Below are 10,998 nucleotides of genomic sequence, written 5' to 3'. Positions count from 1 at the left end.
GATTTTCGACACCTTCTATATATATATATATATATATATATATGTAACACTTTCCAATAAGGTTCATTTCATTAATAAAAAAAATTTACAGCAATTTATTATTATTAGCCTTTATCTAGATTCTAGACTATATCAATTTATAAATCCATGCTCTTAATTCATGTTTGTTCATAATTAATACATTAATAATTAATAATACAGTAAATACTAAATATATACTGCAAGTTAATTTATACAATTTAAAATGTCTTAGTGTGTATATATAGAATAGAACTAAATATATTGTTCATTGTAATTTAATATAATTTACTAATGTATAGAACCTTTTTGTAAAGTGTTGCCATTTTTTAAATAATTATTGTGCTAGAGTTTTTTTTTATTTACAGTGGCCAGCATAAGCTTTGGGAGTGATGCAGTTTTTATTATTTTAATTATCATTATTGTTACAAAAGTTACTTGGAAGAAATAGTGATATTTAATAAGATAATCAAAGCAACATTTTGGCATCTCACATCTGTAAATAATAAACATCAGCCGACAATATTAGCAAACTAAAATATATATTAATGTATACAGTTGCATTGTAGTTTGTGTATATCCTTACACTGCTGCATTTAACAGTGTGCTGTATAATATATGGCTTATCCTCAGACTGGAGAGCTGGTGGAGAGAGACAGACTTGTATCCAAATTTGTGAATTAACCAAGCCATGTACCTTCGTTCTCTGTATAGTTTCTTGCACCAAATTCAGTTCTGTGTTAGAGTGCTAAATATTTAGAGTGACTGGCTCCATTCAGTCATGTTGTGTTCATTGTGATTAAACCTTCTGTTGTTATTGTTTTAAAGACTGTATGGTTTCAGGTTTTTTCACAAATATCACAAGAATAGAAGAGTGATTTGACATTTCTTTGAGAGTCACACCTGTTAGTAAATATAGTTGTCAGTCCTAAGCATACGTCAATGACTGTGTGTCTACAGAACGAGATTAAGCGCTTACATAAGAAGTGACGACCATATTTGCAGTGTGTACGAGGCCTTGGACACTCAACAAGTAGCTCTGTTGCCATTGGTTACCCAACACTGATCCAAACACAATGTACTCAATTAGCTTCATTTAAGGACGTTAATTGGAAATTCTTCATCGTTAGTCCGTCATTATTTTCTATAGCTTGCTGGGGCCCTTTAATAAGCAGCAAACATGATTTGTATGATCATGCGTGTGATTGTTTTAATATGATGGATGGAGAATTCCAACTTGTGGGTCTTTTTTGAAAAATTCTTAAGTTCCTTTCCTGCAATGACTTGAATCTTACAGGTCAGTAGAACTTCCTGCCAGGATGTGTGTTTTGTGGTTAAAGGATGCCACACAGGGATAATTGCTTACATCTTTCAGATGCAATCAAGCTGACTTTTACCTCTCACCGTGTGTGTGTGTGTGTGTGTGTGTGTGTGTGTGTGTGTTTGATCCGTCACTTCTATTGTGGAATTCGATGCTTGATAGCTGTGTGAGTGGACATGCATAGATTGCCTGCTGTTGAAGCCTGAGGTGAGCAATCTCTCTCTCACAAACACACACATACTTACACACACACACACACTAAAAACATTCAGTTAAATGTTGATTGAGAAGACGGCTGTATGCACGGCTAGGGAAGTTTCGGACCTTAAACTTAAACAGTATTTAAATGCTTACCGGTGGCCACTGCAGTCACCCTGCTATGAGGCCAGATTTACCAGAAGCTTCCTTTGGTGATGTTCTCATTTGACTGCATCAGATTGCAGTGTCAAGTTGAATGACTGGAGCAGATGAGACTCCACAGAAAGTTTGTAATCAGGCAAAGCCATATTGCATGAATAAATGTTCATATTGAGTTTGTGAAAAACGTGGCCACAACTCTAGTGACCTGATTTGTAAAAGAGAACAATAATGTCAGAGCTAACTGCCCAAATATGTCTGCAGCTGCCGTTTGTCTTTTGAAATCCTCTCTTTGGATTCAGTCAATGGAAATTTTAATCCACTATATTACTTGATAACCGGATCAGTTTTACTTGATTTTTGTCAGAGGCTGCTAAAACTATATTTTTTTTCCTGAAGAAAATGTGAGTGTTGCTTGTCTGTTGCCACAATACTAGGGTGTTCTGGGTGGTTGATGGAGTGTTGTTGGGGTGTTTGTTGCCTGGTGTATTGCTGGAGAGTTGTTGGGGTGTTGCTGGGTAGTTGATGGGCTGTTGATGGAGTGTTGTTGGGGTGTTGCCTGCTGTGTTGCTGGAGAGTTGTTGGGGTGTTGCTGGGTAGTTGATGGGCTGTTGATGGAGTGTTGTTGGGGTGTTGCCTGCTGTGTTGCTGGAGAGTTGTTGGGGTGTTGCTGGGTAGTTGATGGGCTGTTGATGGAGTGTTGTTGGGGTGTTGCCTGCTGTGTTGCTGGAGAGTTGTTGGGGTGTTGCTGGGTAGTTGATGGGCTGTTGATGGAGTGTTGTTGGGGTGTTGCCTGCTGTGTTGCTGGAGAGTTGTTGGGGTGTTGCTGGGTAGTTGATGGGCTGTTGATGGAGTGTTGTTGGGGTGTTGATGGGCTGTTGATGGGGTGTTGCTGGAGAGTTGTTGGGGTGTTGATGGGCTATTGATGGAGTGTTGTTGGGGTGTTGCCTGCTGTGTTGCTGGAGAGTTGTTGGGGTGTTGATGGGATGTTGATGGGGTGTTGCCAGGTGTGTTGCTGGAGAGTTGTTGGGGTGTTGCTGGGAAGTTGTTGGGCTGTTGATGGGCTGTTGATGGGCTGTTGATGGAGTGTTGTTGGGGTGTTGCCTGTTGTGTTGCTGGAGAGTTGTTGGGGTGTTGCTTGGTAGTTGTTGGGGTGTTGATGGGGTGTTGCCTGGTGTGTTGCTGGAGAGTTGTTGGGGTGTTGCTTGGTAGTTGTTGGGGTGTTGATGGGGTGTTGCCTGGTGTGTTGCTGGAGAGTTGTTGGGGTGTTGCCTGGTGTGTTGCTGGAGAGTTGTTGGGGTGTTGCTGGGTAGTTGTTAGGGTGTTGATAGGGTGTTGCTATTGATAGGTTATTGTTTGTATGTACTAGTGCAGAAAATGGTCAGGTCACACATCCAACATGGTGTTATGACGTGTAATCATAATCCATGCAGGATTACTATATGCTGCATTCTTAGCTCTTAGAAAATTAAATGGTTCATTGTCTGTCAATATAGCTTACATCTACAACCGTCCAACAGTTACTTGATTTCCTCTCCTGTCTGCTTGGGCACAGGAAGCTCTAATATCCTTGTGTAATGGAGTGTTTCTCTGTGACCCTCCACTGTCTGTAATTAATCGGTCACATTTGTGAGGTTAATTAGTCCAGTAGACTTTATGAGCCATATAACTTAACCCATAATTGATACATATGGTAATTTCAGTGTTTAACCGACTTTACTAATGTAATGTTTTTTGCTGTTGTTTTTATGAGAGAACATTTAAGAATAAATAATGAGATCCTTTAAAGCAGATTGACAGAGAAGGCCTGTAATTAAAATGAGCAGTACTGTTGTTTTTTTAATCCTAACTTTGTAGTAATGTTTAGTTTTAGATGTTTTTTTTTAAAGCTGAAGTTTTCTTGTCAATACTGTTGTTTGATTAATTACCAATTTTGTATGTAAATGTAATCTCAAGGCCTCATGGATTCTTTAGCAAATTATAAAATGCTGTTTTACCCCAGTATTGGTTATATTAAAGCAGCAAAAAATTGATTCTGCACTTTATTAACTGTAGAGGAGCATGAGTAGACCAAAGTTAAAAAATGAAGAAAACCGCTTGCATAAAGTGATGTTTAGTGCAATATTAGCTGACTGATCTAATCTAAAATTACTTTGACACCCCTGCTTTAAATTTGTTTTCTGTTACCTGAACATTTTTATGCTAAATTAGCTAAATTGGCTTTTGAAACCTGCTGAAAATGTCACTTTACAGTATGTGAGAATACTACACGAAGACAGAGAGCTTTGATCAGGTAACTTGTGACTTTATATTGTCAGCTGTCTGTGAGAACTTTTAGCTGCTCAAGGACAAATTCTTTGTTTCTGGTTTTGTACATATTAAGTACGTATTTTCTTACCTTGCAGCTAACTGTGGGAAATCTAAGGTTTACTAAGTAATATCTTCAACCAAAAAAAGTATTTCTCCAATTTTAATGTATCTGCTTCCTGATGGCAGCACATTCTCCCCTTTCTAATTTTTAGAATATTGCCTCCAGTAAATAAAATATTCTCTCCCTCTTTTCTTAAAAGCTGTAAAGAATATATAAAAGAACTACTGAATGTTACACATTTTGTGTAAATCAAATGATAAAAATGAAAAGGATTTTATAATTCCAGGCTTTAGCATAACACATTGTGGAAAAGGTCCATGTGAGGTGAATCCTAACATTTATAGCACTTACACAATCCTTATGCAAAGTGAGTGAAAAATGAACTCTTTTCAGCCAGTCAGTTTACTTGGTTGTTATTTTTCAAGCATATTAAGCGCAGGTCTCTTTATCTCCAGATCTTTCTTTTATCATGAGATTCAAGATAACGCTATTGTAGAGCATCTCTAGTGTTGTTGATTGATCTCAGAGTCCTTCATTCAGCAGTCATTTCCAGCAGGCCTGCTCTCCCTGCGCTGTTTATGAGTATGTCGTATGAATGGATGAAAATGAGGCTGCTCCGGGCACTGCTGCCGGAATCATAGCTGGCTTTGGTTAAATAATGAGGCAACACAAAGATAATGTATAACCTAAACGATCAGGCCGGAATCGATACAACTGCTGAGTGCTCTGTGCAACATCTCTCTCCCGCGATTATCCTGAGCAGGTTTGGGAACAGAAGTAGCAGTAATGGAGAGAGAGTGATAAGAGGGAAAAGATTTGAGAAAAATAGAGGTGAATCAACAGAAACAGGAGAGCTGCTGTAGAGATGAGCAAAGACTTTGTCTTTCCCTATGCACTCACAAATACTAAATTATTATTATTAATATTATTATTATTAGTATACCATTTTTAATTTATTATTGTTATTATTATTATTATTTTATTACATTAAAATTATTATTATTATAATTATTATAATAATAATAATTATTATTATTGTAAAATTAAAAATAATAATAATGTAAAATAATAACAGTAATAATAGTTATAAATAGATAAATAGAATTCATATGACAGAATTAGATTTATTCAAGCATCAATACATCAATAAATGATCATCAGTACCAGGAAAGGTAAAATGTAATGCAAATAAAATGCCTATATTTAATAGTATATTTAAAATTGTAGCAATATGCTCCTCTATGAAGTAATATTTTAGTATCATTGAGATAATATTATAGCTTTTATCTTTTTTTTTTATTTTTACATTTTCCGTTCCATTTATATTTTAATTTTAAAGTATTAGTATTTATTTTTATTTTTATTATTTTTTATTTTTTATTTTATATATATGTAAACTAAATGAAAATGAGAAATATTGCAACTTGTGGACATAAAATGCATTTAAGTTTATTAAATATTTTATTTCAGTTAGGTTTATTTTATTTTAAGTAATGTAGTTTTTTTTTTAGTTAACTATACAAACCCTGCATCTATAGAGTTCATTATTCTAGCTTAACGTTAGGTGACACATTTGTCTCCAAGTGGTTTTATTGGCATCATCGCTCTACTAAACCTACGTACCAATAAACCTCTAACAGGTTCATAGCACTTTGAGACTGTCTCGCCAATAACTTATGTGCAATTAAAGGTGCAATGTGTAATATTTTTGCGCCATTTTGCGCCGCCATGTTTCTACAGTAGCCCTAAATGGACAAACTACTCTACAGAGCATGTTTCGTCACTGTTGTTCTTCTTCGTTTCTTCCTCGTGTTCCTCGTGTTTTTAGAGGCAGCTTGCATCATTGCTACTTTGAATACGCACGAAGAAGTAGTAGTAGTAGTAGTCGTCATGTGGTTTATTAGAAGCAGAGGTCATTCGTAGAAGTAAGAAGAGTAAGAAATATTTGAACAAATGGAGGACCACTCGTATTATTTTGCACAAGAGCCGACAGAGCGTCAATCTTCATCGTCAAAGAAGTGAAAATATGAATTAGCCAGGTGAAGTCGGGACAGAATATTTGCAATAACATATCGGTTTATTAAATAAATTAATTACATATAATTTCTTAATTTGTCTTTGATAACACTTAATGGCCCAGATTTTTCTACATATTTTTTTTTCCATATGTTTGACTGACTGTATTTTATTATGATGGCTGCATTGTCAAGGTAGCAAAGCTTAACTGTGGGTGTTCAAGCGGCGCCGGCGCAATCACTTTAATTTTTTCCTTCTAACAGTGGAAGAAACTACTCCTTTTAGTCATAAAAATAATCGGAATTGTAAAAGGTTTGCTTTTTATATATATATATATATATATATATATATACATACATACAGCATTTCTTATAAGAAAAATGAATCCAAGAGCAACTGAAGAACCTTTATATTGTTAAGAATATACACAAATAAACTCTATGCAAGCAAGTTTTTGTTTTGTGGTAAACGAGCTGTAATGGATGATGACATTCAGAAGGTTTTCTCCTGAGATTTCTGCCCTCCCTGACATTTATTCACACCATCCAGCTCTTTACTCAGCATGTCACTTTCCAGCTTATTCCAATGAAAGCTGCCAGAAGCTTTAGCTAAGGCTGTTCGTTCTATCTATCTTTTGGCTGGTCTTTTTTGCTTTCAGAAAGTCGTGAGAGGGCAATAACCTAGCATACATCTGAAATGAATCTTAATCGAGCCAAGTTCCCATCTTTTTATCTCTAGTGAACAAACAGTGGCTAAATTAACGCTAACTGTTGTTTACACAGCGCTAACTTTGTCCTCGCCCTACTGTGTTGCTGTTAAATAAACTTCACCCCTCGTGAGCACCAGTCAAAGCTGGCGTACCCTTCAGTGTTACTTTGTCAGAGCCGCAGCTCTGTTCAGCTTAATAGGAGGGTGCTTGGGTGCGTGGCTAGCTAATGCAGTGTGTACGACTAGCTAATTCATTTGATAGGCTAGTCACGCTCTGGCATGTCCAGAGGGATAGGATGGATCGTAGGGGATCAGTGACACAGATTAAAAGAGAGTAGCCACCGAATGTGTTTCTCAGATGGGTACGGACAGCCCTGTACCACTGTGTACTTTCATTAAGCTAATGCCGCTGAGTTTCAATGTGATCGCAGCTATTGTCAGCCAAGCTATTTCCCATCTCACTGAAACTACTTGTCCCTCATCACCCTTTTCTAAATCTAAATAAACAGTTGTGTGGGATAGTCTAATAGAAATGATGAAACACTAATAGGGCTTTCTATATTGCAATAACTTTGATGTATTGTAGCATCTTTTTATTTGCTTTCAAGCTTTGTCGCTCATGGACAGTTCAGATAAACTCGCTACTGATTGTTGCTCCAAGCCAGTACAAGCTTAGGTGGTTTATCAAATGGATTTTAACCTGGTTTGAGACTTTTTTTCCACATTGACAGGGACCTGTTTGAACTGATTAATTATTTGTGAACTAGTTAACCAGCTTATAGTAACTACTTTAGTTAGCCTATATAACTTTTCCAGAAAGTGCATAGATATAAACCAAACTTTACTTGGTTAAAGACATATCTATCTATCTATCTATCTATCTATCTATCTATCTGTCTGTCTGTCTGTCTGTCTGTCCTTTGTTCTGTCATTTGTTGTCTATCATTCTATCTTTCGTTCATTTTATCTGTCATTTGTTCATTCTATCGGTCATTCTATCCATTGTTCTATCTATTCTTTTATCTATGTTGTTTATTCTATTTATCATTCGTTCATTCTATTGTTCATTCTGTCTATCATTCTATCTATAATTTGTTCCTTCTATCTGTCGTTCGCTCTGTCTATTGTTCTATCTTTCATTCTCTCTTTCATTCATTCTATCTGTCGTCCATTCTATCTATCCTTCGTTCTATCTGTCGTTTGTTGTGTCTATCGTTCTCTGTCATTTGTTGTCTATCATTCTCTTTCGTTCATTCTGTTATTAGTTCATTCTATCTGTCGTTCTGTCTATCCTTTCATCTGTGTCATTCATTCATATTTATTGTTTGTTCGTGCCTTCATTCTATCTAGCATTCTTTCATTTTTTGATCTAGCTTTTGTTAGTTCGTTTAATCAATCTATTGTTCAATCATGCTATCTATTGTTCATTTGTTCTATTGTTGCATAGATTTTTCAATTTTTTCTATTGATCGTTCTATCTTTAGCATTTTACCTATAATATACATTTTGCTCTTAAAAACAACAACAAAAAATGTCTCTCTTTTGTACCAAAAATATTTGATTTAAGATGTTGTCTTAAGGATGTTTAGATATCTTGACTGGAAAACAAAACAAAAAAATACTGATAAATAAAAATGATTTTTGATTTAGTTTGAGATGACTCAGTGTTTGCTTGTTTACTCATGAGAGGCCAGATGATCTGAAAATTCAATACACAGTCCTGTCCCAGTTCAGATGAGGAGAACATGCATTTTATTCCAAATCCAGAAGGATCCAACCAGTGCAAAAAAGTACAGAAATGCAGAACAGAATGTGAGTGATCCTTTGGTGAATGCACGCCCAGGTTTCATCTTATCTAAATCTTGTTGGGCTGTCCTGCTGTGAGCTTGGTGGCATCGTGAACAAACCAGAACAGGAAATCTGATCAGCTGGAGTAATGAGCTCTGAGCTGCTGCTTCTCCTCTTTGCATCTTTTATAGACCTCCACAAGCCTGCTCAACGCCACCTAAATTCTTAATGACCGCTCAGACTGTTCTGTATACACTCTCATTTTCACCTTCTCTCCCGCCACGCTCGCAGCTCCCTTAGATTGTTTGCTTTTACCTGATGGCGGGAAACAATGTGTCTCTTTGCTGATAAGGAGAACAACCTGTTTTGAATGTAGCTGATAGCAAAGTGTCATAGTAATGAGAGGATAGTTCTTCGGCTCTCGTGGCGAACATAAAAGACAAGACACAAAAAAGGGAGGAAGCTCTTGGCAGCATCTGGGAAATGCTTGATATGAGGTTGCCATGGCAACCTGCTAACACGTGGAAATAGTCGTTTATTGCAGGTAATGGCAATACCGCAAGCATGCGGTGAAAAGTTGAGTCAAAACATTTGTACATTTAATGGTAACATGTAATTATGCTAAAACAGTCATAATTTAATGAGGGAAGCACTGCATAATGTATTTTTTTTCTTCACTTTTCACATCTTCATAGTCAACAAACTGTACTTTTTTCATAATTGAGAAGTAATTTTCCTTGCGTGTGCACTGTTTTGCCTTTGAAATGTAAGATAAGAGTTTCGTTCTTTAATAAAAGGCTCTGGGCTCTCCGGACTGCTCTGATGAAATGCTGTCAGAAATTTAAAAAATTAAATTCCCTCTCATGTCTTTTAGAGACCATGTTCCTGTTTGGCCCCTTTTATTCCTCTTTTCTGGTCTCACTCCTTTCTTATCTGTCCCTCTCTGTCTGTTTTTTATCCCTAGAGGTCACTGGTTTATCAGAGATGATATCATAGGGAGGCGTGCCCATCTGAAAGAGATGTTCATTTAAAAAAATGTAGGGTAGGACTTGATTTTAAACATACTGTGAAAAGCACCAAAACATACCAGAGGTGATTTTGCTAAAATACCACAATATATTTGCAGATATTTAGGAAACACGTTAACACGCTATAAACTCCATTTGATACTTGTTTTTCTGAAAAACAACGCTACAGCCAGTTATTCTACTTTGAAATGGGCGTTCCATGTCAGAATGTCTGTTTTTGTTTTGGTCTCTGTGATTCCGCCCGCTGCCAATTTGTCCAATAGTATTTCAACACCCCGGGTTGCCAGTTAGCGGAAAACACAGTGTATTGCAGCAATGGAAGCCAGCAAACACACTGGGCCAGAGATTGAAAATTCTACCCAAGCATCCATCTAAAAAGATTAATGTCTAGAGGCTTATTAAAATGCAGATAAATCAACTCATCAACTCATGTTCATTGCCTTCCATCATCAATTGTGCTTGTTCCTGTTATGTGTCCTCAATCTGGCAACCTGCGTGAGCATCGAGTCTGAGGTAGAAGAGGTGGGAGAAACAACTCTTTAATTTGGACTGCAGTATCCATTCCAACTGTTAGCTGTCAATATTACATACTGCACCTTTAAACATCTGTTTATCTGTTACTTAACACAGTATGTATTGTCTTCAGTGAAGAAAGAAAGTTGTTTCAGCAGCAAAACTTTGATTATTAACATTACAAAGAGATGTTTTGGTTGGAATAACATTCACCACTGAATCATCTACAATAACACCAGGAAGTGTGCATTTAGAAAGTAAACAAAACCACTTTAAACCACTTTGACTAAGGCATTTATGTTTTTATTCAGTGTTAGAAATAGACGGAGAAATCAAAGGTGGGGAAAACAACCTTTTAAACAGCCAATGTCTTGTTAAATCCTGTAATGAAGCGAATGTACTGTTACTCTTTCATCCGTAACTTTGCAACCTTGAACTGTTCTTTATTCTTATTGAAATTAGTGGGGTTTACAGAACACAGTACATGAAGATATAGTTAGGATTTTTACACAAATACCGCATTAACTTTGTTCTGAAATCTAATCGTGTTTGCATCATGTTCTTCATCAAGCTTAAAAACTTACAAATTTATGCATGCTTTTAGGCTAAAAGTGTTCTCACCAAATAGGCAACATGCAATCAAGAGCACCTTGTAAGTGTGGTCTGTCATGCTCTTGTTTAAATGCTTTGGATAAAAGTGTCTGCTAAATGACTAAAAGTAAAGTAAAAAGTAAAATATCACTAGTGTAGTGTAAACAAACTCGACTATCAAACAAGTGATTGGTCCTTTTGTGTTTGGTCCTGTCTCCAGTGCACTTCTTGTAAGTTGTAGGCTGCCTATGAAGAGTGTTCTAACTAAGTAACATTTTTATTTATCT

The 10,998-nt window shown here is 36.4% G+C and overlaps 1 long non-coding RNA gene across 1 annotated transcript in view; it reads left to right on the top strand.

Moving 5' to 3' along the window:
- Positions 1-10,998, top strand: part of LOC107671149 (uncharacterized) — a 20,407-nt gene that overhangs the window by 9,065 nt on the left and 344 nt on the right. Inside the window, exon 2 of the long non-coding RNA XR_001632162.1 lies at positions 6,742-6,747. This is a non-coding gene — a long non-coding RNA (uncharacterized LOC107671149). The remainder of the gene's footprint in view (positions 1-6,741; positions 6,748-10,998) is intronic.

Source organism: Sinocyclocheilus anshuiensis, unplaced genomic scaffold (genome assembly GCF_001515605.1).
Source record: "Sinocyclocheilus anshuiensis isolate Anshui unplaced genomic scaffold, SAMN03320099.WGS_v1.1 scaffold1141, whole genome shotgun sequence".
Lineage (NCBI taxonomy): Eukaryota > Metazoa > Chordata > Actinopteri > Cypriniformes > Cyprinidae > Sinocyclocheilus > Sinocyclocheilus anshuiensis.
The sequence above is the reverse complement of the archived record's forward strand: the minus strand, read 5'-3'. Positions and strand labels throughout refer to the sequence as shown.